At 39.5% G+C, this 25,984-nt stretch overlaps 1 non-coding gene and 1 pseudogene across 1 annotated transcript; both read right to left on the reverse strand.

Annotated features, from left to right (window-relative positions):
• LOC149289608 (zinc finger protein 236-like) overlaps nt 1-25,984 on the reverse strand; it is a 58,057-nt pseudogene that overhangs the window by 2,884 nt on the left and 29,189 nt on the right.
• On the reverse strand, nt 3,980-4,109 carry LOC149289609 (small nucleolar RNA SNORA35). Its single transcript, XR_016277333.1, has one exon. It is a non-coding gene; the product is annotated as a small nucleolar RNA SNORA35 (small nucleolar RNA).

The raw sequence follows: 25,984 nt of genomic DNA on the forward strand, positions 1-25,984 counted from the left end.
TTACTACTGAATGATATTTAATCAGCAGAAATGTTCTTAGAAGAAATAATCTTTTAGGCTACAGTATATCATTTCAATTTAAAACGAGGTCAGGTGCTAATTAATCATGAAGGCATAACTACATAGTGAGGATCTTTTTGAAGATGCTGTTCTGAAGCTTATGAACAGTGTTAACAGTTCTGCTAATTGATCTTAAACAGTATCAGAGGCAAAATCAACTAGCAATTTCCACTCACTTGTTGTAGTGCCAAGATGTAAGGTTGTGTGCACTTTTAGGAGGTCCGTGACCAAAATATCTTTTTTTATTTTTAATTAATATATTTTATCTGTGTTTTGCTGGTATTTAAGAAATGTCTGTTTGTAGGAGTTTTTCAAACACTTTTACTTTTGGGGAAAACTTATGGTTTCAGCTGTATCATTTTTAGAAAAATGAGTAAAGCAGGAGCATTGTGAACCATTTTACTTGAAAGTAGTTAACTCAGGAGCTCTGAAAACTTTACAAGAAAAATAAAAGTGGTCAAATTGTAATGTTTTTTGCTACGCATCTGCAGGAGAGTGAGAATTTTAGAAATGCCAATTCATTTTATTTGTTATTCACCTTATGCTTTTTGGTCATTGCGTAATAATACCTAATGTAATACTGTCCCAATATGGCAGTATCTCAGATTAATTGAATTTCATATACAGCTAGGCATACAGCTAAATCACTTGCTTATTTTTAAGTACGGGAGATTTCTTCTTTGGCTTCTCATATTATGTGGCAATTATGTGAGAATTATCTACATCTAACATAATACAGCATACATAAACTAGCTCTCACAGAATGCTGAAAACATTTTTGTTTTTCAGTTTAATTATATTTATTAAGAAGATGAAAGCTTGTGGGAATTGATATGATATAAAGCGTGCAGATGTACTCATATAATTAAATTATAATCAACGTTTCTTAGATGTTCTTCAAGAACAGTAGAATGCAATTCGTGTGCACTCTGGAAAATTCTCCTTTAATGAAGAAGGGAAGGTAATTTCTCCTGATTGCACAGCAAAATGGATACTTGAATTTTCCCTGAATAGCCTTTTTGTCATAAGGCCTTCTGAAATAATTGGCACATTCAGCATAATCCTGCGATGCTTTAAAAATTTTAAGACAACAGACTTTTTAAACAGGGTTTCCACGCTAGAGTCAAAGAAGACGAGCATTGATTGATATTTATACAAAACACTCTTATTAGCTAAGCACTTCAGGATCTTGCTTAAAAATGCGGCATACATATCAAGATGTAAAAGTACACGCGATCAACCAGCAGGATTCATAAACAATATGTGCACAAAAGGATGCATTGATAAACCACATTAAACAAAGCTGGTACTTTGTAACTCCACTTCTCAATCACAATGTGCGGTTAAGTGAATTGGAAACTAACAGAACCAGCACAGTCTTTGTGTCTGGGACTCAGCGGACATTACCTGTATGAATACGACTGTGTCTTTCCAGCTGGCTTGGCTTGGCAAACGCTTTATCGCATGTGTCACATTTAAATAATTTCGGCATTTGGGAACTTCGTGAAGGACCGGGCTGGTGTGTCTGCATATGCTCCTGTTGGAATTATAGACACCACATATTAATATACAATAGTTACAGTGGTTATGTTAGGCAGTGTTGAAACATAGAGGAACGTGATTCGAGCCTAATCATAGAATTGCCCCCCTCCTTGTTAAAAAAAGGGTATATGGACAGAGGTGAGTCCAAAATAGTCCTACTGAAAGACTATAAAGAACCTTTCTCTCCTACCTCTATTGCAGAATAAGTTAAAGAGCTCTTGGTATTACTCTTAATATGCATTTGGTACAATAATGTGTCTAGAGACACACCACGATAAGAAAAGTCTCTCTATTCAAACCGGATCTCCAGTAATGGGTGGGCCAGCAGGGGGTGTAGAGCTTCTCCTCGTGACACTGTCTCTTATTGCAACTATTCCCTGTAATTCCTATTTTTCATTATACTAACATAAGGCAGGCATATGGCTTGATGGTGGAAAGGCATTAAAGGTCAAGTCATTTTTCATTATTACTTTTAAGTGAGACGCTCTCTTGAACGCTTTATTGCACAGGTGGCAGACATGAATTCTTTCTTTGCCGTGAGCTTCTTTGTTGTGTTCTGCCAATATGGAGGCTGAAGGAAAGTAATGATTGCATTCAAAACACTGATGTAGTCTGCCATCTTTCTCAGCCTGACTGTTCTTTTCCATGTGGGCATCATCAGAAACCTATTATCAGAAGTAACATATCAGAAACATGTTCAACAGAGATAAAGCTCATAGGCCTAGTACTTTTTTATTTCTTATTTACTGCACTCCATGCTTTATAAAAATTATCACAATCCCGATAATGTAATAGTACTGGACATGACATCGAGCCAGAAGAGTTTTAGGTACTTTGTAGTCAACGGGCTTGATTCAATTCCCAGGGATAAATCAAAGCCATTCAATAACCATTCTCACATAGGTTTGAAACATTAGAAAAATAACAGTAATATCTTTAATTTCTATTAAAAGTAAGGTCCAATATATCTCTATTTTTATACTAAAGCTTTCCAGTGTACTCTCAGAAAAGGCTGCCATTCAAAGCGGAATCTAGCCCAATAAGGGCTTGCATTATTTAAAAGGGGTGAAAAAAGGGAGAAAGAAAACTGTTTTGTATGGAATTTCTATACTTAAATAAAATAAAAGGCTCTATCATGCTGCAAATTCTGCAACAATTGGCTACACCGTCTCTGAAAAAGAAAAAGGTAGTGATCCAAGGCATGTGTTTTGCCTCGCGCACTGTTTAATAGTAAACATTAAACACTGGATATTGGTGATAAGAAGAAAAGAAGATCATTTAAGGGCTCCATTTCTCAACAATTCACAAATAATAATAAAGACGTTTTACTTTTCTAAAATGTGGGTATATATATTATATATATATATATATATATATATATATATATATATATATATATATATATATATATATATATATATACACACACACATATATACATAGTCACTTTTCCAATATGGAAACTTCCGTTGGCCGCTATGATGCCTGTCTAACTGGAAGTGGTAACACAAAACATACAAACAATAAGTTTAACCCCTTCGTGACAAAGGCTGATTTTACTTTTTGTACCCTTCGTGACAATGGCTGTTTTATCGTTTCTGCGGTGTTTGTGTTTAGCTGTAATTTTCTCTTAACCCATTTACTAAACCCACACAAGTTATATATTGTTTTTTTCAGGACAAGAAGGGCTTTCTTCAGACACCAAAATTTTTTTCATATGATGTAATTTCCTATAATAAAAATAATAAAATATGACGAAAAATTGAAAAAAAAACACATTTTCTCACTTTTATTTGAAAAATCTTTTATTCATCATAAAAAACTACTGAAAAAACCTGCTAAATAGATTCTACTATTTGTCCCGAGTTTAGAAATACCCAATGTTTTTATGTTTTTTTGCTTTCTTCTACACGTTATGGGGCAATAAGTACAAGTAGCGTTTTGCTAATTCAAAACCATTTTTCTCTGAATCTGGTAATTCTGTCTCTATGTGGTATTTGGGGCATCTTTGAAGCCAGCAAATTAAATTTACCCCACCAAACCATATATTTTTGAAAACTAGACACCCCAGGGTATTTTAGATGCTGATAGTTTAACCCTTTCCATGCACTAATCCTACCACCAACCCTTGTCAAAGTTTGGGATAGTAATTGTTTTTGGTGTTTTTTTCACATACTTTGTACTTCAGGTGTGAAATTACAGCTCCTGGTATATGTTGCTGTCACACAACACCCAGATATGTGTCCAGCAACATCTCCTGAGTACATTGATACCCCACATGCATGGGTTTGTCAGATTGTTTGGGGGCAAAAGGGCCACATTTGGAACATGAGCAATTCAAATTCAGTAGGAATTTTACATCTGGGTAAAGAAAAATGCTTGTACCCAACTATCAGTAGGGACAGGTTACAAGAAAGCCTGGCCTATCTCCAAGAAGGGATTTGATCTAGCACCTTAAGTGGTCCCTCATGCCACGGAATGGACACAGGGGTCACTTGACAGTGCAAATAAAAACGCTTAAAAATGGTGGAGCAAATAAAAGCTAAAAAACAGTAAATGTAACAAAAAATTAAAAAAAAATACAAAAATGGAGCAGGAACAAAAAAAAAATTAAAAATGGGAAACTGTGTGATACAGCTTGAAGCAGTCACCGACACAGAGTGCAGGTTTTCCAGGGCAATCTGGACAGTAAAATGTGGTGTCCTTTCTTTGCCCCCTGCTGTAGCATACCCTGCATCTCTTTTGGGGATTCTGCTTCTTTGCTGTAGGGGGGATTTTAAAAATAAAATGGGTAGCCCCAATTCTGTTGGTTCCCATCACTACTTCGGGACCAGGTGCATCACGGTACAAGATACCTGTAATTACTTCGAGCTGAAACTGCAAAAAAGACAGCTTCAGCCCAGTGTCTGCTTTTTTGTGCAGCAAAAAAGCGTTATAGGTTGCAATTTGCATTAGATAAATTGCAACCTTCTTGTACCAGGCCTTTGTCTTCCTCATAATGAGGTAGGGCTGTAGGAGTTGATCTGACAGATCAACTCCACCCATGTGCTTGTTATAGGCCCTGATGCACACTGGCTTTGTAGTGACCCCAGCTCTGCCACGGACAGAAACCTCCACGGTTCTCTCATCGTGGATGGTGCTCAGCATGCACACCTCTTTTCTGTCCTTGAACTTCAATGCCAAAAGCTCCTCTTGGCGTAGAGCTGAGGTCTCCCCCTTTCCTAGCCGGGTTCGTACCAGGCGTTGTGGGAAACCCAAGCGGTTCTTTTTTACAGAACCGCAAGCTACCGTATCGAAACAATACAGCAGCTTGAACAAAGGGACGCTTGTATAGAAGTTATCTACATACAAGTGGTAGCCTTTGTTCATAAGGGGGAATATTAGGTCCCAAACAATCTTGGCACTGGTGCCCAGATGATCTGGGCAACCTGGAGGGTCAAGGTAGCTATCCTTACCCTCGTATACCCGGAAGGCATGAGTATATCCTGTCTCGCTCTCGCAGAGCTTATACACCTTCACTCCATACCTGGAGCGCTTGGAAGGAATATACTGCTTGAATCCCAACCTTCCTTTATATTTCATTAGGGATTCATCCACGCAGATATTTTTTCCAGGTGTATAAACCTCTGGAAACCTGGCAGCGAGATGGGTAATCAGGGGGCGGATTTTGTACAGCCTATCAAACTGGGGGTCCTCCTTAGGGGGGCACAGGCTGTTGTCGCTAAAATGCATGAAACGAAGAATCATTTCATACCTTTGCCTAGTTATAGTTTGGGCAAAAATGGGGGTACTAAAGATGGGGCTGGTGCTCCAGTAGGAGCGGATGGAGGGCTTTTTTATAATGCCCATTAACATTGTGAGTGCCCAGAATTTAAGAAATTCTGGCACGTCAATGGGAGTCCATGGCTGTTTTGCCCAAAAAGAATTAGGGCTAGCAGCACGGTGCTGCTGGGCATAAATGTTTGTTTGTGTGACAATGTCTCCCAAGACATCGTCTCCCAAAAAAACCTGCACAAATTGCAGTGGAGTGAATCCTGTAACATCAATATTGATGCCAGGAATTCCAGAAAAAGGAGGGATAGCTGGCTTGTACCTATTAGGCGCTACCCATGCCTCTGGTGCACTGCCACGACTACGTGTGGTAGGCGTCCTAACAGCCACAGATACATCACTAGATGTATCTGTGAACTGACCAACGTCAAAATCTGACGCTGTATCAGTGGCCTCAGAATCTGTGGCCAAAAAGGCATACGCCTCCTCAGCCGTATACCGCTGCATGGTAAGAATTGCAGCAAAAATAGTGGGGAAGGAAAGGGTTAATGGCTATAATAAAAAATAAAAAAAAAAACCTAAAAAAAGTAAAAAAAACTAAAAAAAGTAAAAAAACATGTAAAAAAAAAAAAAACCCAAAAACAATTGCCACTATGCAAGATCACTGTTTATGCAGTGATCAATGGCAATGAAGGGGTTAATATTATATGGGTGGCTCTTATAAGAGCCTTTGGATCAATATATATATATTTTTATTAGGGAATACCTGAAATACCAGAACACACTGATCTGTCTCTCTCCCTCACTAGAAGCAAGTGAAGGAGGGAGGCAGATCCAATACTGATCAAAGGCAATGTTTAGAAAACATTGCCTTTGATTTATCAAATCATGATCACTCTTATGAGTGATCTGACCACTAGGGGTGTTATTCACTGGATGTCCATGACATCCAGCAACACCCCCCCGATGATGTCAGCAGGCTCCGCCCCCCGGCTTGATGGGCGCCGCCATCTTGAAACACCGCGTGTGTTTCGAAGACACCGGCACCGGGAAGGTAAGTTGAGCATTTAGGAAGCGATCGCGAGTCGCTTCCTTTGCTAAACAGGTGTTGCAAAGATGCCTCGATACTGAGGCATCTTAGCAACACCAGCTAAGCAAAGGAAGCGACTCGCGATCGCTTCCTAAACCCGTTTTTCGGCGGCGGGCGCCGCCATGTTTGAAAGACGTGCAGTCTTTCAAACATGTTTTTTTTTTGCTCCTAGGAGCGATCGGGGGGGGGGGCGGGAATGTTTTTTTTGGTGTTGCTCAATGCCTCGATGTCGAGGCATTAGAGCAACACCGTTTGAGTGAAAAAATCGATCACGGATCGATTTTTTCACCCGTTTAAAGACGTGCCGGTCCTGGCACGTCAATTGTCATAATCGTCACGATTTTCAGTGACGTGCCCGGACCGGCGATTGTCACGAAGGGGTTAAAGGCACATTCAGCTTGACATTGTAAGTTGATATTCTAATTCACATGAGATGGAACCTTCATATTTTTATCCGTACGGCTCCAGTTACGCACAAGAGCACAAATCAGGAGCCAGACTAATGCTTTGTCCCTTAAAAAGAAAATTATTGGAAATTGTACTTTTTAGTTATGTAACTTTATTTCTTCCTAATACATAAGGTAGAATTTCATGGCAACCATTCGACCCATCTAGTCTGACCGTTTTTCCTGAAGTAAAGACTCAGACCTTAATTGGTCATTGGTCTCATTTTAGACTCAGGATAGCCATATGCCTATCCCATAAAATTTTTGCTGGGAGCATATTCCACTTATCCACCAGCCTCTCAGTAAAGTAAAACTTCCTTACATTACAGGTAAGCGTCTGACCCTCTAGTTTTAGATCATGACCTCTTGTGCTAACATTTCTCTTCCTTTGAAATAAGTTTCCATTGTGTAGCTTGCTAAATCCATTTACGTATTTAAATGCCACATATCTCTCCTTTTCTGCAAGCTATACATATTGAGATCCTTTAGTGTCATCTAATAATAAAATCAAAACGTTAATATCCTTCTGGAGATGGGATCTCCAGAACTTGAGAAATATGGGTTTACTAGAAAAAGTCAAAAGGTATACGTTAGCTGCACTTCTTCCTTGAGACACACACACACATACATACACACACTATAAACTGGTGTTGTACCTGGTAGCTGAGCTCACTGGTGTTGGTGGTGGGCTGAGATGCATGGCTCACCAGAATGACCTGTTGGGAACCAGTGCCATTTTGTCCAGATAAACTGCTATCTGAAAGGATGCCAGGGAACTGCTGACTCTAATTGGAAACAAACATGGCTTTAATACAGGTTATGAATAGCTAAATGACAGATAGACTACTTGTTCTATAGCCTTTCCTGAAAACAAGACTATAACATACTATTCTTTCATTTAGGTATTCTGAATAAAGCCAACTATCTAGAGTGAAATACACCATGGGTTAGCAATGTTCCAACCAGATGAAAGGGATTCAACAGCAAAAAAAAAAATACTATGTAATATTATTAGTGTTTATTTCATGTGTGGATACCAGGTGCCATTCGGTGCCTTTCTGGTATTGTGTTCTGCAGCCTCGAATTATATTTCCTAGATACAAGGCAAAATGACAGCCTGATGAAACTCTTACACCCAGAAGCCTCTTTCAATTAGAGTTAATGTCTTCAGCAGTTCAGAGACTCAGTTTTCACTTCAGTTGGGCTTCTAGAAATGAAACCTTACAAGCAGTGCCAAATAACAGCTCCTTGCTACTGTTATTTCCCGTGACACACGTAACAATTCATTTATGTCCAGTCACTCTTTTGCAAGAACATCACTTATTAGTTTAAGCCTATGCCAACAACATCCCAGCTATCACATGCACAGCAATGTCTGCATAACACGCTAAAAAAGTGTTATAACACAAGCACATTAGTCTTGTGTAGACCGTGTTTATAGTCAGCATTATGCCGGCATCTAACGATGTGTATTTTGTTTTATCCATACCTGCGAAGTGATATTTAAGGTGACGGTGTCAAGGCCTCCAGACAGCATGCTCTGAGTGTCAGCCAGGGTTAGCGTTACAGTCCCATCCCCACCTACTCCAGATGACATTACCAAATTCTGAGTGGATACAGGGGCTTGAGCTATTGAAGTGGTACAAGGAAGGCTGCCAGCAGATGTTGTCAACTCTACATAAATAAGCATATCAAAATAATGTGTTACCATCTATTGAGCCCAAGTAAGTAATCAGCGAAGATTCCCTGTCCTCTACCTGCAAGATTTTAACAAACCGATCTCCTAAGATAAAAAAATAATAATCTTCATGGTTCCTCTATATAGATTGTTTTTTTTTTTATTTGCACATAAAAATAATTAAAAAAAACTATGATTAGTAAGCTCTTTTATGTATCAGTTTGTCTTAGTCTATAAATTCTAGTTTTGCCATATCCCTTGAATATATGTAATGTAAGAAGCGCTGCATAAATAGTTGGCACTACCATATTTCCCCATGTATAAGACATCTTTTTTCGAAAAATTTGGGGTCTAAAAACTGAGTGCGTCTTATACAGTGGTTGTAGATTATAGAGGGGCGGCACATTTCAAACGCCCCCACAGCATTTACTACTTCCCAGTCCCTCCCTGCAGTCACACTGATGATTGGCCCCGCCCCTTTCGGCATCCCAGTCCCTCCCTGCAGTCACACTGATGATTGGCCCCACCCCTTTCCTTACAGCATCCACACTGCTCAGCAACTCATCTAACTAAGTATAAACTTAATATTTTCGGCTGCTGAAAGTTAGGGGAGGTGGGGGTTAATGGGGTGTTTAGGGTTAATTTAGGGGCAGTTATGGTTGATGGGGTCTTTAGGGTTAATTTTGGGGCAGTTAATGGGAGTGATGAGGATGATGAGTATGAATTTTATGATGAATAAAGCTTGAGTTCCATAACTTTATGTAATCGAAAAAAACTTTTTTTTTTTTTAATTTCGGGTGTCTTATACATGGGGAAATATGGTATATATACAAACAATAATAATAATAATTCAGCTTCTCTACGGATGTGTTCTGGTTATCATTTTGCGCTTGGTTTTAAACTGTTTTACTACAAAATATTGTGGCTATATCACATGCAACCCCCATAACAAATTTACCCATCCAGCTGAACCCATCTCCTGCCACATGATCTAGAGACCCCTGGGTGCATGAGCTGAAAATGCTCCTATTGATTTTTGCTGGTTTAATGAATGACTAATGAAGTACTTACAATGTGCTTTCTTTTTTGGTAAAAAAAAAAAAACCTAATATGAAAAAGGAAAAATAAATGGAAAGCAATGAAGAATATCCCAACCCTTTAATTCTATGCACTCTATGCCTATGAACTTAATTTGAAGCGTTTAATTAGAGAGCTTTAGTGAGCCCTTACCCTTACAAAAAAGTTTTGAAGTTACTGAAAATGTTACTAAGAATTAAAGTGCCCAGCGCATGCAGCAGTACCTGAAGTGGTAGTTAATGCCGTGCTTTGTGATAAAATGTGATCACTGCTAAGCGACAGGGTACTCTCAGTTGACTGGGTGCTAATTGTAGGTGTGTTAAGTCTCAAGTTCCCATTTAGATCGCTGCTTCCTGAAGAGCCAAGCCCCACAATATCTTGACCTAATAAAAACACAAAGAACCATAAAAGCCTAAGAGACTAAGAGAAAACAGCAGAAAACAAGCAAAAAAACAAATATCGTTTTGGAATCAGGGCAGGGAGGAGAGAACTCAAACAGGGCTATTTTTCCCCTATTATATTCTGCAAGTATTTTTTTTCTGATTTGCAGTCAAAATGCTGTGTGAAACTATTTTTGGAATTTAAAATGTGTATTAATGTAAGATATGCGAGAATGGGAAAAGTATTCACAAGGTGTTTTTGGACATCTTTTTCTCCAAGAATGGTACAGAAATAACAGTACTTAAAATTCTGCCTACTATGTTCAGAACAGATGGATAGATAGAAAGCGATCTAGACAAACAGCTAGACAGACTGAACGACAACAGGCCACGTTATTAATATAAAAGATAAAAGACAAAAGGCAATTAATTCAACTAACCAGATATGGTGAGCGTTATCTCCTGTGGTGAGCCAGTTTCTGAGGTCGGTGTGGTGCCAGTAGCATGAGCCAAGACATGGCTGAGACTAGAGTTATTAATGGTCAGTGTAATCTCATGCTGTCCGTTAGAGGACGAGACCAAACCTTGGGACGTCATCACCTGAGAAAGTTCCTGGCCAGCTAAGTAGGAAGAAATATTACTTATTTAGCACAACGGGCAAACCAAGAGATGAATGGAGAGTAATCCAAGCACTGGCATATCAACAGAAGTGGTAGAGGCTAATACAGTGATGGAATTTTAACATGAAAAAAATACTATGTCAAAAGACCATGTTCAATCTGATATTATGGCACTGTGCTATGCACTACTATAACAACAGATAAATCAAATGACAATGGCATGTGATGAAAATTCAAGGGCAAAATATTGCCCAAAAGCAAACTCTGAACAAAACGAATTAGAAAAAAAACAAGGGAGACACCAGACAGATAAGTAGCGACCCAAAATGACATTTATGGCACCTCTCTCTGTTACGTATGACTGAAACGTACATGTTGTAGTGGAGGTTAGTACGCCGTCTTGCTCGGCCATAGACCCAATGGTGAGATTAGAGGTGGATGTGGTGGTGGGCTGCAGAGACAGGCTTGCTATGGGCTGAATGACTACATTAGCGGCTACTGGACCGTCGCTTGTCTGCAGGCTGCCAGCTGTCTGGGCAGAGGTGTGATCTCCAGGGAGCTGCTGAGGGATAATGCTGCTGTGCTGCAGAGTCTGCTGCAGAAGGCTGGGATCAATCTAACAAAACAGAGGGGTTGGGAAAAAAAAATTGAAAAGTGTGCTTTTCGTCTAATCTGGTCCATCTCATTACACTTTTCGTTACCTGTAGTGTTATGTTGTTTATACTTGTAGCATCTATTCCAGAAATTTGGACATTCTGGCCAACAAGATTGGCAGCAAGCTGTAATTGGATTCCTTCCAGGGTGGCCAAGCTGCCATCAGAGAGTGAAACTGTTAAATCCCCGCCGGCTGCAAATTAGAGAGGAAAAAAATCAAAGTAAAATAAAAAGTGTACTGAGCTGTAAACATACTGAAAATATAGTAATAGAGAGCTGAAATAAGTATAACTATTTTAACTAGTTTTGAGTAAACTTTGAGCTGTCCCTTGTGGTCAGCAACAGCCCTGTCTGATTAAAAAAAAAAACATCCTACCATATCAACACGATTGTTCTCTTTGGATAGAATTCTCTTTCATATAGAACACTTTGTATTTTTGGCTCAGAAACAAAAGTAATCTGATTTGCAGACTAAGTCACAGGTTTTCAAGTCTGATGACTTTTACCTGATTTACTCACATAAACATAGGTTTTGCTTTCAGCTGTATCAGCCAAATTAGCAGAGACTCCATATCACATGTGATTACGAGGGCAGATAGTAACAGCTGCCAAAGAAGGAAGCTTGTTGCTAAAGTTTACATTAAAAAAAACAAAACTCTGCTGCCATCAGATCTGCCAGTTCCATAAAATGTTGCAAATCGGTGGTTGTTCAGATGTGTTCCCAAAATACCTAAACTTAATTTCCCAACAATCATATAAAAATGTGTGGTATTAAAAATATTAAAGCAACGTGTTCACAATTTGTCTTGTCCATTCTGCCTGATTAGCAAAAAAAAATGTCCTCGTTAAAAGTCACCTTTAAAGGGAGTAAAAAACCAAACCGCTCACCTGATACAGAAGCTGGCAGAATGGCTTGTCCCACCAGTCCCTGCGGAAGTAAGCTTTGATCAAACTGACTGGAAAGTACAGAACTGTTGGCGATGTAGACGCTTGGGTCTGTTGCAGTAGTGTTAAGCAGGTTGATTGACTGAAGCGGCTCAGCAGTGGTGGAAGTGGCACTGGAGACTGAAGCGGCAGCTTGGGAAAGATGTCTGCGTGCCACGGGTTTCCTGATCTTTTTGGAATCTGCTTTGTAATGACATTGTATGTGAGTCTTCCTGCGTCCAGATGTGCGGAAGCGCATATCGCAATGTGGGCACTTGAAGGGCTTTGCTCCCGTGTGGAGGCGCATATGTACTTTAAGGCTCCCTTTGGTTGAAAATGAATTGGTGCAAACATGACAATTAAAGAGCTTCTGACCTGCAAATAAATAAAAAGTATTTCAGTAAAAGAGGACAACAATTTCTAAACACATGTAGGTATATACTGTAGATGTCTCAGGCCAATGGTGCAGGTGGGACACTCAGGTTCAAGGAATTCCAACCTCGGACTCTGCTCATATCAATGCCTCAAAAGACATGTAGAAGAAAAAGGGGCAAAGCTGGGAAAGGGGTAAATACATATTCTGCAGATTCTTGCATGTCACTCCATCGGTCACTGGCTCTTACATAAGTTGGCAAATTCAGAATGATGTAAAATGGTTATCAACTAAGAAGAAGATAATCAGCTCTATTCCTAAATGTTATTCAGAGTTATACGACATTATAGGTCTCCAGGGAAAATTGCGCTGTTCATTTCAATATGAGAGGAAATATAATCAGCTAATGAAAACGAACCGACACACAAAATCACCAGTTCTCGGTAACACTGGTATACTTTGCATCCACAGCAATGTTCTTCTACATGGAAAATAGCCATTTGCTAGTGGTCTAGCGTTAATTATAAACAATGCGGACTTACGTGTATCGAATGTGATGACCAATTGCAAGAAGTGTAAAAAAAACAACAATACAGACAGATAAAAAAACAGCCCAGACTGCGTTGGCATATTTGTGTGTTTCAGAGCAAAAAGGCTAATGTCATTAAGTAGCAAGGAGAGTTGAAGGATGGACAATAACAGAGAGACAAGCCAACTTACTAATAGAAAGACAAGGCTTGTATAAAATAAATAAAACATTGTCTCTTTAAAAAAAAAATTATACCTTCTAAACCCAAAAAGATAGGTATGGCAATAGTTTTTTTATATTTAATTAATAATTTGATATTAAAGAAAAAATTATCTTGAAATATACCTAACATATATGTTGCTTGTCTTTTTATTATTTCTTTATATTTAAATGTGTTTAATTAATCAATAAATACATATATTTTTCCTAATTCAGTGTTTGTATTTTTTACTTTATATTATTGTTTCTTCACACATATATGTATGATATATGTATATTTATTTAGCGCTGTCCATTTTTGCTGGAATAATTTGATATTATTCCAGAATTTTCTAGGACAGTCATTAATTCTAAGACTAAGAGTGTTTTGGATTACTTAAAGCGATTAAGATATCATGTGCATACATGTGAAGTTTATATTCCATGTCTTTTTCTTCTCTCTCTAGCTAGTGGTTCAATTGTTAATACATAAAGTGGAGATACGGGACATCCCTGTCTTGTTCCATTTGAGGATTTAAACCACTCTGAGGTTACACCTGGGCCGATTCTTCGAGCCGTAGGTGAAGAATAAAGGTGTTTTTTTAATATATATATAATTATTGCCCATTACAGCACACACATATACGTGAACATACATTTTTGTTTAAAGAATGGGGTCAATTTATACGTTTCTGGATGTGTTTTTAGAAGGATTAAATAAATCGACTGAATGACGCAAAGTGCTCAAAGTGCTGATTTTAATGTACTAAATGTCATTAAAAGTATCAAGGACAGTACCCCAAGGCTCTGGTTGTTAGAATTCAGTAAACATTATGAGCTTCCCCTTTGTTCCTACGCGACAAGAAATTTGTATTGTGTAAAGTCAACAGTGGCAGACTTTTTTTATTCAAAGCTTCGCATCCTTTCAACATACGTACTGATCTTTTGAATGATTAATATTTTGGAAACAACCTGACCATGGAAGGAGAATTGAACCAAACATGATTCCTGCATTTTGAAACAGAATGATACACTTGTTCAGTAAATACAGTGTCAAGAAAAAGAAAAGGAACCGTTTGGAATTATTTGGTTTTCTGCAATAAGTGTTCATTAAATGTGATCTGATCTACATCTAAGTCATAAGTAACTATTACCGTATTTGCTCGATTATAAGATGACCCTGATTATAAGACGACCCCAAAAATCTGAATATTAATTTAGGAAAAAAGAAAAAAGCCTGAACATTAGACGACCCTATAGGAAAGAAGTTTTACCTAGTAAATATTAATTCATGTAACCTATTTTTTCATATATAACCCCTTAAGGACAATGGGCGGTCCCTAAACCCATTGAAAACAATGCATTTTGAGCCTGTACATGTACGGGCTTTGTCATTAAGGGGTTAATAAAAACTAATGATTGAGAAAAATATTTGTTTGTTTTTATTTCCTTTTATTTGCCAACCTGCCCCCCAGTTATGCACATCTGCCCACAGCTTGCCACTCTACCTCCCTGATATGCCACTCTGCCTCCAGAAATGCCTGATACCCCTATATGCCACTCTGGCTACTGATTCCACTCTAGATCAGACTCTAGGCACTTTGTGTTGCACAGAGATTCCATAAAGTTAACTTTGCTAAAACCCAGAACTGACATAGCATGTTCTTCAAGTGAATAACCCTATCATGTATGTGAGTATAATTAAACACCAGAGAGGTGAGAAGGGCATGTGTTCTTTGCTATTATTGTCTGTGACACCAGCTGTCAGAAGTACACATTGGTTTTGCAGTAGAAACCTACAAAACCCATAATCCATCTCTCTCTTTCCCATCCAAACCCACCTGCATGTGTTTTCACATGAGAATCAACGTTGACTTAACAGTAAAAGTCTTTCCGCATTCATCGCACCTTATATGGTTTCTCTCCAGTGTGGATACGTATGTGCCTAAAACAAACCGAAAGTGTATCGTTAAAAAAATTGTAAAATGGCAAAATAAAATTATAAAAAGGACAGATCATAGTTAGTTAAACCATAGCTGCAATTACATTTTAAGGTCAACATTCAAAAAAACAAACCCAAACAAACGAAAAAAAAACACTTTTTCCCTTTATTTTTAGACAGTTACCCCTGTTAAGCATATACTATTTTTCATTTTTGTCTGCTATATAACTAGTATAACTTTCAACCCAGATTTTGTGAATATAATAATGAAATTATCTTATTTTCACTCTGCTAGCAACCAAATCACACATTTCTAATACATATAACTTCAGCTAAACTAAACACAACATAAAGTGTGCACATCCCCAGCAATCATTACAACACAAAGCATGTTTTGCAGCTGCAGTATGAAGACGCCAATTTCAATTACAAAGCAAATAAAAAATTGCCAGCGTTATCCATTTAATTTATTGTTTCTTTCCAACGCATTTAGTCGATTTAATGTGTCGTATTGATCTGAGCCAGCCAGTAGGGATCATGCAAAGTTTTCAACGTCTCGTAAAAAAAAAAAAAACCCAAACTTTTTATTTATACTCTAATTTAAACCTTAATAATTTACCTGCTGCTCAACAGAAAAAAAGGAAAAATGTATCAGCGATAACCACATAATTTGCAATTAAAGCCTCATCATTCCGGAGCAAATCGTATCATCAAGAGAAGCGGTAGAGCGAGTGTTATTTGCACGGTGGCAGTAATCACATAATGTGAAGATGCAATCAGAAATTGTCAGCTACAAAATAGCTCAGCAAATTATTTTACATAAATACCCTTCAATAATATGCAATGTTTGTATGAAATGTTTTCGTAAATATTGACAGTTTGTCACCTCTAAATAAAACCCCCCTTCTTTCTGTAACTCATGAACTCAGTGATATATATTCTGAAATTAGACGTCCATGTAGCTAGAAAATAAAATATAAATTCCCACCTTGATGTAACGTTTGGCGCATAAAATATGCTTGATGTTAGAATAGTGTTGAGTAACAAGGTGCACCTACCCTGGACCCTTCAAGGCTGGACGTAATAACCACAATCATTCCAATCCACTGAACGTATTTGTCATTACAAATTTACAATGCCTCCGAGCTTCTCCTGCCTCCTAATGCTAATTAAGTCCTTTAACGCGGTCATCTGTCAGTGTCCCTGACCCTCCACGGTACAAGGCAGCGGGGGATAACTAGCATGCAAACTTGCTTGAACACCCACACTGTACTCTTACACATACACACTCCTCTCCCTCTCCCAGGCCGACCACTAACCTTTGGGTCACCCCCTGACACTTCAACACCATACACTGAACACACACACACTCAAATATCCAATAATGCTAACACAACACTCACCTTAATGCCATAAAGTAACAAACAACGCCATATGCTCATGCATACCCAGCACCGCACTCTAATACACATGCGCACACACACCCACGGACTCTAATGCATTTTATATACATGGACAAACACACATAATACACCGATCAGCCATAACATTATGACCACCTGCCTAATAGGTGTAGGTCCCCCTTTTTGCCGCCAAAAGAGCCCTGACCCGGGTTGCGAGGTGGGGCCTGCATGGATCCATCCTGATGCCATGTTTTCTCCAAGTAAGCAACACACCCAGGGGCATCCACATCATGTAAAAGAAAAAGTGATTTATCCGACAAGGCCACCTTTTTTTTCCATTGCGCTTCCGTTCACCCGATTTTTCTTCATTAGACCACTGCAGACCAGGAACACCCCATAAGAGCTGCAGTTTTGGAAATGTTCACTCAGTCTAGTGATCATAATTTGGCCTTTGTATATCCGTATACAAATATCCGTATGCTTGCCCATTTTTCCTGCTTCTAACACATCAACTTTGGATGAAATGTTTACATGCTGCCTCATATATTCCACCCACTGACACGATAACAAGATTATCAGTGTTATGCACTGCACCTGTCATGGGTCATAATGTTCTGGCTGATTGGTGTGTATATATATATATATATATATATATATATATATATATATATATATATATATTATATATATATATATATATATATATATATATATAGTATTTCTTCAGAGGAGGCTGAATATTTTTGTCCTCTATCAGCAGTCTAACAGATTGAATCAAGACCTGGATGCATTCCCAAAATAATTTCATGATCCCATCTTCTTCCTGAATAACCACTACACAATTGAGTTGTGAAGAAATAAAATGTCCCTGACAAGGATATAAATTGAGACCCAATAAAATGTTAATTTCTCCTGTAACTGCTTTCTCCACATTATTGGTTTTAAGAAACTGTAGATACTACCTGTACTAGGCACTATTTCAGACAGTGACACAATTTCTAAACCTGGCCCATAAACTTTTCAAATTGCAGAGTATTTTACTAGTGCACTAGACATAAGCTCAATTTATATTGTGGTTAAGTGGAAAGGCATCTCTAATGGCAATTCTGCAACAGCAGAACGCTGCATTGGTTACTAGATCGTACATTTTTGCCATTTTCATACAAGAAACACTGCTTATTCGTAACGCCAACAAATGATTAATTGGAGAGGGAGTGACTTTGCTATGCTAGTGATAGCGACAACACATTGATGCCTCTCTGGAGCTATGACCGCAATTCAAAGTTCTTAACCAAGCACACAGCCTCGCTACATTAAAAACACACACAACTAGATGAATAAGTTCCTAATAGGACCTTCAATACAATCAAATTATCATCATCCAAGCAGTCCCCACACTTTTAGTCTCATTTCATTTCAACCTCAGCTCAAAAGGACAGAGCTCTCTTCTCTTAACATGTGTTCTTCTCATTCATTTTGTATATTGTTAGTTTTACTGTCACTGTTAATTTCGGTCACTCTCCAATATTGTAATAATTCTAAGGAATCTGCTGGCACGGTATTAAATATAATGGAATGATGTATCCCTTCCTACATGGTCAGAGACACAGAAAAACAAAAGGAGACTATTCACTGATGGGAGGAATGACAGGATAGTTGCCTTCTTGTCTTCACTGTACAATTATACAGGTTCAACCCTCTGCTGCAGGAGGAGCTTGCCGGCCCTGTATAATGCATAAAATCTGTTCATCCTTTGAATGTTATATTATACAGGGCCAGATCAGTCATTTCCACTGTCCAACAGTATCCATTGCTCCAGCAGCAGACCAGGTGCTGCCGTAAGTATCTGCCAGCTGAATTTGTGGAGAAATGTATACTGACCATCCGATACTTCTAGATTGGATGCACCAATGTGCGGCTGCCAGCTGAATATGCCGGTTGCAAGCCGAGGCCATCTCATCATACCCAGTCTGGCCCTGTTTGGTGGTCATTGGCCTTACAGTGCCAAGTCCGGCCTTGGAGTTGGTCCCTTCATAATGAATATTCATGTAAGGGCGTTGAAACCACAACTCTCCTTTTAGTGAGTTGGTCCCAAAAATTGGGACAGTATATAGAGACACAAACATACTCCCCCCAAACATACATACATCGGAGACACGCACTGCAAGTAAAGTCAAGTATGGTAAGTGCGAAGAACACATAAGCAACGTGAAGGTCTCCCAAACACTATTTATCAGCCAGAAACTCAAATGCAAGGTGAAGGGAACCGCACTATATGCAGATACTCATGAGTCTGGTTTGCTTTATAAAATACAATAAAAAAAAAAAAAAAAAGCAACATGTACCTGATTAGGTTCACTGGGCTTTTGAAGCTTTTGGGGCAGTATGTACAACAGTTGGCAAACTTGGGCTCGGTTTCCATCTCCCGCCTGTTTGTCCTTGATCTCACTAATGCGGTCTTTTCTCTGCTGCTGACTGAACCAGGACCTTTTCAGAAATGGTGGCCCCCTCAGGAGGGTGAATCTTCGCGAGCTCCGCCGTTTCCTCTTCGGTGAAGGTTATGACTCCATGTCGGGATTTCCTGCAAGCTGATCTGTCTGCGTTTTCATCCTCTTCGTCAAGACAAACATCTCCTGCCAATCGAAGAAACAATGTTAAAGAAGTTGGTCAGAGTGTTCGTGTGTGTGTGTTCGTGTGTGTGTGGTTCGTGTGTGTGTTCGTGTGTGTGTTCGTGTGTGTGTGTGTGTGTGTGTGTGTGTGTCATACATGTTTAAATGAAGAACTCCCTGTAAATCCATTGTCACGCTTGTTTCTTAAGCATTCAAAGCAGGAATGACTATTTCTTCACATATGCGTAGAATAGTATTTTTTCTATTCTAACATGAGTGTTAATTATTCCTATTTACACCTGCTTTAAGTTTCATGAGCAATAGGTTAGATCAAATTAGTGTTTTTTCCTCTTGTGTACATGAAATCAGCTCTCCATATACTGGATAGATTTTTATTAACTTCAAGTCCTTTATACCCCCTCCATTGTTCATAACATAACTATTATAAATGTGTTACAATTTCCTCAGCAGGAAGGGCTGAGCTGGCCACCATTATACATATTTAAATAGTTGAGGAGACTTTGAAGAATCTCACAGACTTAACTATAAATTAGGGAAAATAAAAAATGTCGGTGCGCTAAGCAAGTCTCAGGCTCAAATAATACAAATGTATAATATGAGGCCTACCAAACAGTGTGAGCATGCTGCAAATACAGTGTGTTGGCTGTACAATGTATACAAAAAACAAAATACTGTCTGCGCTCCTCACCCTAATAAAGTAGGCAACAAATATATAAACATAATATAAATGAGAGGTTTTGGTTATATGAATTGGCCGAAGCATAATTAAGCTCACCCGCCACGTCAAGGCACACTCTCAACTTTATTAGGGTGAGAAGCGCAGAAAGTATTTTGTTTTTTAACTATAAATTATACAGGACTATACAAACTCTCCCTGTAGCAGAAGTCTATCGGGGGTGGCTTTTTAAAGCTAGTGAAGTAAGGGAGTTGAAACCAAAACTCTCAGGAAAAACTCTCCCTCTAGTGAATAGACCCCCAACTCTTGGGCGTATTATCTTCTTGTCTCAAAAACTGAACAGCATTTCAAGGTAGCGCTTATGAGTAAACGCCATTTAAGCTTTGTGCCTTCCTCTCCCACCTATACTGGGAAGCCTGAATATTTATCTGTTTGAGTTGGGGGCGCTTTGTGGAGCCGCCGTGGGTCTTCTTGGTACCCTTGGCGGATCTATTGGTGTGCGGCTGTCGTCAGGAAACACTGGAGGATTGTTGGTGTTGAGCCCGTTGAAACGCTATTGGCATTTCAAGGTAGCCTCAAAGAAGTATAAAGATCTGTCCCTAACTATATGAGAACAAATAAGTGAAAAAAAACAGATGTTGGCAAGACTTTTCCAGTCTGTCACACCACCTGCATGTGTTGTTTATCTTGAATGACTTCAGGGTGCCCATATTCCAAATTAACCACGACAAAGACTAGAAGCTTACAGCTCAGCTAGCAACACACGATTGCATGGCACTCATATCACAGTACTGTAATTCACTAGATTTACCATTAGAGATTGTACAAAGCATAGCGCAACGGGGTTGCTGAGCTACTTTCGTACCTTCTTCCCTTGTTGTTCCTTCGCTATCAGAAACAAGAGCAGCAGGAATATTTTGATGCTTTTTCATGTGTTTTTTACAGTGCACCATGGTCCTGAAGGTTTCTTCACAAAATGGGCATTTATAAGGTTTCATGCTTATATGCGTTGACATATGGCGGGTTAGGCTCCCATTAGTAGTGAATGCTGCATTACATATGGTACAGCTGTATGCTTTAACTCCTTCAACAGAAGAGACAGACAACAGCATACTTAGAAAGGCAGAACTGTTGCAATCATCACATTTATACAGACATGAAACTTTATGTATATTTTTATAATTAGTCTGTATCACCTGTTTACAGATACACATAGACTTTAAAATTAAGCAGGGTTTTGTTACATTAGCCTAAATATCCTATTTTAGATATTTTAGGAAACCTTCAATATATATGATCCAGATTTCTCATTTTTTTTTAAAATGGGCAAAGTTTGTGGTAAGCAAATAAGATAAATGGATATTTTCTTTTTCGAGTGGCTTACCTGTATGTGTCTTCTCGTGTGACTTAAGGACGCCTGATGAAACAAAGCCCCGGCCGCACATTGTGCATTTATAGGGCTTTTCTCCCGTATGAGAACGAACGTGTTGCTTTAAATGGCTGGACTTCTTAAACCCTTTATTGCAATATTCACACCTGTAGCAAACATAGCCATACATCAAAGAAATGACTAACTTTCACGGCAAACTTCCCTGCATTTGAACATTTCTAGTATGTCTCTCTTTGCTTTTAGTCCTCGCAAGATTGTTATGCCTTTTGGAACAGTTACTAACCTGTAGGCACGTCTGCTTTGATCATCCGTGGATTCTAAAAATTGCGTGCGCTGGTTCTGCAGTTCAATTCCTTCATGAGTGTCCTCTTGTATTAGCTGTGCAGCCTAATAACAAAGACATATTATGCTGTTAAGTGTATATTGAATTTACACATTGCATATAAACGTTAACCTTGGAGAACAAATGCATCAACGCACAAAAAAAATTAAATAATTAAAAAGGAGTTACAATAGGCTTTTAGCCTCATGTCTACATGCAACTATCTCAGGGAACCCCATCAATGAATAGCCATGTAACCATAATTTGGCTGACAAGACATCCAATGCTTAGAACACAATTAGAGCCGGTTAACTGACGTTGGCAAAATACTTGCACATGTTTCTCAAATTTGCACGATGGATCCATATTCAGGAGCAAAACTTACTTTTTAGGTTCCAGGGAAAAGGCACATCCATTGAGCGTTATATCAAAAATACTAACAAAAAAAAAGTTACAAAATATTTTAGGAGCTCAAGATTCCTGGCAGCCAGGTTTTCCTAGCCCTGTATTTTCACATCTCACACTAACATGGTCTCTGGGGGTAGGAAGGTCACAATCTTACTTACCATGCCACAGGGGCGTACCTAGAGTATTTGGCACCCGTGGTGGATCCTGTAAGTGGCACCCCCCCCCCACCAAATGTAAAGACATCTACAAAATTATGTTAAGAATATTTATTGCACCAATTTGTAAACTGTATGTCAACTGTAAACAACAAGAAATCTGAAAAAATAAATTAATAACTTATAAGTAAAATAAATACGTTTAAATAACATTTACTGAACATATAATAGTGCTTTCTTTAATAACCCTCCAAAAAAAACAGCGTCCACATTGCCCACATAGAACCTGACCAGCACCCAAATTACACACACATAGGACGTGCCATCTTTGCCCCCAAACAGCCGAGTGTACGCCATCTTTGTCCCATAAACACGCTACCTGTGCCATCTTTGTCCCATAAACACCCTGCCTGTGCCATTTTTGTCCCATAAACACCCTGCTTATACCATCTTTGCCTTTTTGACAAATCAACTATACACCTATGATTAACACAAACACTTTTACAGTCACTCACTAATTCACTTTCATTCACACAATTCATTCACACAATCATTTATTCTTTCACACAAATTATTTACACATATTCATTGATGCATTCTCACAAATTCATTAATTCTCTCACTCATTCAAACAATTCATCCACACGTTAATCCATTCATTTTCACTCTTTCATTCTGACTCTTTATTTCAATATTCTTGCTACCCTCCTTTCTCCCTATCTACCCATTCTCACCCCCTTCTGCCCTATCTACCCCTTCTCACTCCCTTCTCCCTATCTACCCCCTATCCCCCCGTCTCACTCCCTTCTCCCTATCTACCCTCTCCCCCCCTTTGAAGTTCACTTACCTTTCAGGAGTCCTGCGGTGGGGGTGCAAGGCCTCTGTCTCCCAGCTCTGCCACTGTATGGAACAGTATAGAGTGGTGGGAGTTATGATGTACTTTAGAGCATAATTATATAATGAAAAAGACATTGGAAATGGTACAGCATAACACCCATCACTCTCACACATTTACCAATCCACATTTACCAATCCACACTTACCAATCCACAGATTCCACACATACCAATCCACACATACCAATCCACAGATTCCACACATACCAATCCACAGATTCCACATTTACCAATCCACACTTACCAATCCACAGATTCCACGCATACCAATCCACACATACCAATCCACAGATTCCACGCATACCAATCCACACATAACAATCCACAGATTCCACACATACCAATCCACAGATTCCACACATACCAATCCACACATACCAATCCACAGATTCCACACATACCAATCCACAGATTCCACACATACCAATCCACAGATTCCACACATACCAATACACAGATTCCACACATTCCACGCATACCAATCCACAGATTCCACGCATACCAATCCACACATACCAATCCACAGATTCCACACATACCAATCCACAGATTCCACACATACCAATCCACACATACCAATCCACAGATTCCACACATACCAATCCACAGATTCCACACATACCAATCCACAGAGTCCAACCATTCCACGCATACCAATCCACAGATTCCCCGCATACCAATCCACAGATTCCACGCATACCAATCCACACATACCAATCCACAGATTCCACACATACCAATCCACAGATTCCACACATACCAATCCACAGATTCCACACATACCAATCCACTCTCACTGAATGATTTCCTACCTTTCCTCTTTTCTTCTAACAGCAGTAAGCTCATTTTCTTCCTCTTCTTCTGTCTTCTTCTGTCTTCTTCGCTCCTCTTCTTCTGTCTTCTTCCGGGTCAGAGGGCACGGACGGCGGTGGGCGCGGCTTCAGTGTTGTGCGCCGGGATCTGACAACAAACCCCGGCGCACAACAGCAGTTGCCGCATGGATCGCGAGGGAGCGGTATCGGAGGTCTTTAACAGACCTCCGGCTCCCTTGAGTGATTTTAAGCCGGTTCCCTTGAACCGGCTTAAAATCACTCAAGGGAGCCGGAGGTCTGTTAAAGACCTCCGATACCGCTCCCTTGCGAGCCTTGTCCTCCAGCGGCGGACATTGCTGTCCGTCTCTGGAGGGGTGCCGGCAAGTTGGCACCCGTCTGATGAGCGGCACCCGGTGCGGACCGCCCCCCCCCGCCCCCCGCTAGGTACGCTACTGCCATGCCAGGTTATTTAGAAAATGCACTAACTGCTTGGATTACAAACTCAAATATCCGCCCCAATACTCATGTCATGGAATTAATGGGTGTTAATTAAAGCTAGCATGTAAAAAGGTATCACCTTTGACTAAGGACTCTGATACGGCTATATCCAAAGAAGAAGCAAACACACTATGTAAAAAAATTAAAAAAAGGAAAAGAAAAGAGGAAAGGGGGATAAGGAGGAAAATGTAAAATATCACTTACTACATTAATGGTGTCGGAGGTAGGGACTTCCAGAAGAGCTGGCTGTTGGTAGCTGGTTGACAATGCTTGAGACTCCAATGTGCTCGAGTCCTGCAACTGCTGCACAGCTGGGAACTGGGCTTGGTGACTAAACCCGTCGGTTACAGAAAAGCCTACTGAGAATTGGGTTGGAAGCTTATAGGTTACCAAAGTATAGGTTACCAGACATCACCCATATTGGTGAAAACATCTATTGTCTTAATAATGCAATAAAAGGATTGATAATAATATTATAACCTCCTACCTGCCTAAGTATCATACACTATAGCTTATCATTCATACCAATAACGGGCTAACATGTATTGTATCCATTCATTCGCTTATTATCATGTATATAGGATATTTACAAGCCATACATCTAGAATTTAACAAAAAGCAGAAACTATAATTTTTAGAGTACGCGATGTGCTCTTTTTATTTTGTGTAACTGACATACACATTGGGAGGCACTCTTAGGAAAAGAAAAGGAATATTTCTATGCCTGGATCTCTTCATGGGTTACGTAATGATCTCCATTACACTAATATATGAACACTCTATTCCACAGGATAAGATATGAAAGAAGCTCAATGAATAGACTGCTAAAGACATTTCAGTGGGTCCTCTCGCTAATTGGCATTTTAGTTTTTGGAGAGGGGGTGAAATATTCGCTGTTCTATTGTTCCACCACAATTTTCCTCTTAATATTAACAAGAGGAAAAAGTTTTCATTTTTCAAGGATGTTAACCCAGCATGACAATCTTTGGAAAGGTTATAACGGTTATCTGGAGATTAACCATGAAAACAAATGTATAATATATATATTATACATTTGTTTTCATGGTTAATCTCCAGATAACCGTTATAACCTTTCCAAAGATTCCAAGAAAATGCATTATATATACCGTATTGGCTCGAATATAGGCCGCACTTTTTCCCCCACTTTAAGTCTTTAAAGTGGGGGTGCGGCCTATATTCGGGGTCTAGCGCCCGACGCCCGGTGACCTGCATCCTACTCCCCGATACGCTTAGACAGCCTCCCCTGCCAGCACTTTCCACGGGGGGGCGTTGTGCCGGCACGGGAGGTTGTCTAAGCGCATCGTGTGGATGGTTACCGGCTGCGGAGGTTGTTTAACCGCATCGCCGCAGCCGATGACAGTCCGCACGATGCGTTTTACCTCTGCCCCCAAGACTTACCAGAACAGACTCCCGGGTGTCTTGCGGGGCTGGCGGGGGACATCTACGCAATACGGGTATACAACTTCCGGTGCCGGCACATCCGCTGAGT

The sequence above is a fragment of the Sceloporus occidentalis genome, unplaced genomic scaffold, assembly GCF_023333645.1.
Source record: "Sceloporus occidentalis isolate IW3139 unplaced genomic scaffold, rSceOcc1.0.p SCAF_44, whole genome shotgun sequence".
Lineage (NCBI taxonomy): Eukaryota > Metazoa > Chordata > Lepidosauria > Squamata > Phrynosomatidae > Sceloporus > Sceloporus occidentalis.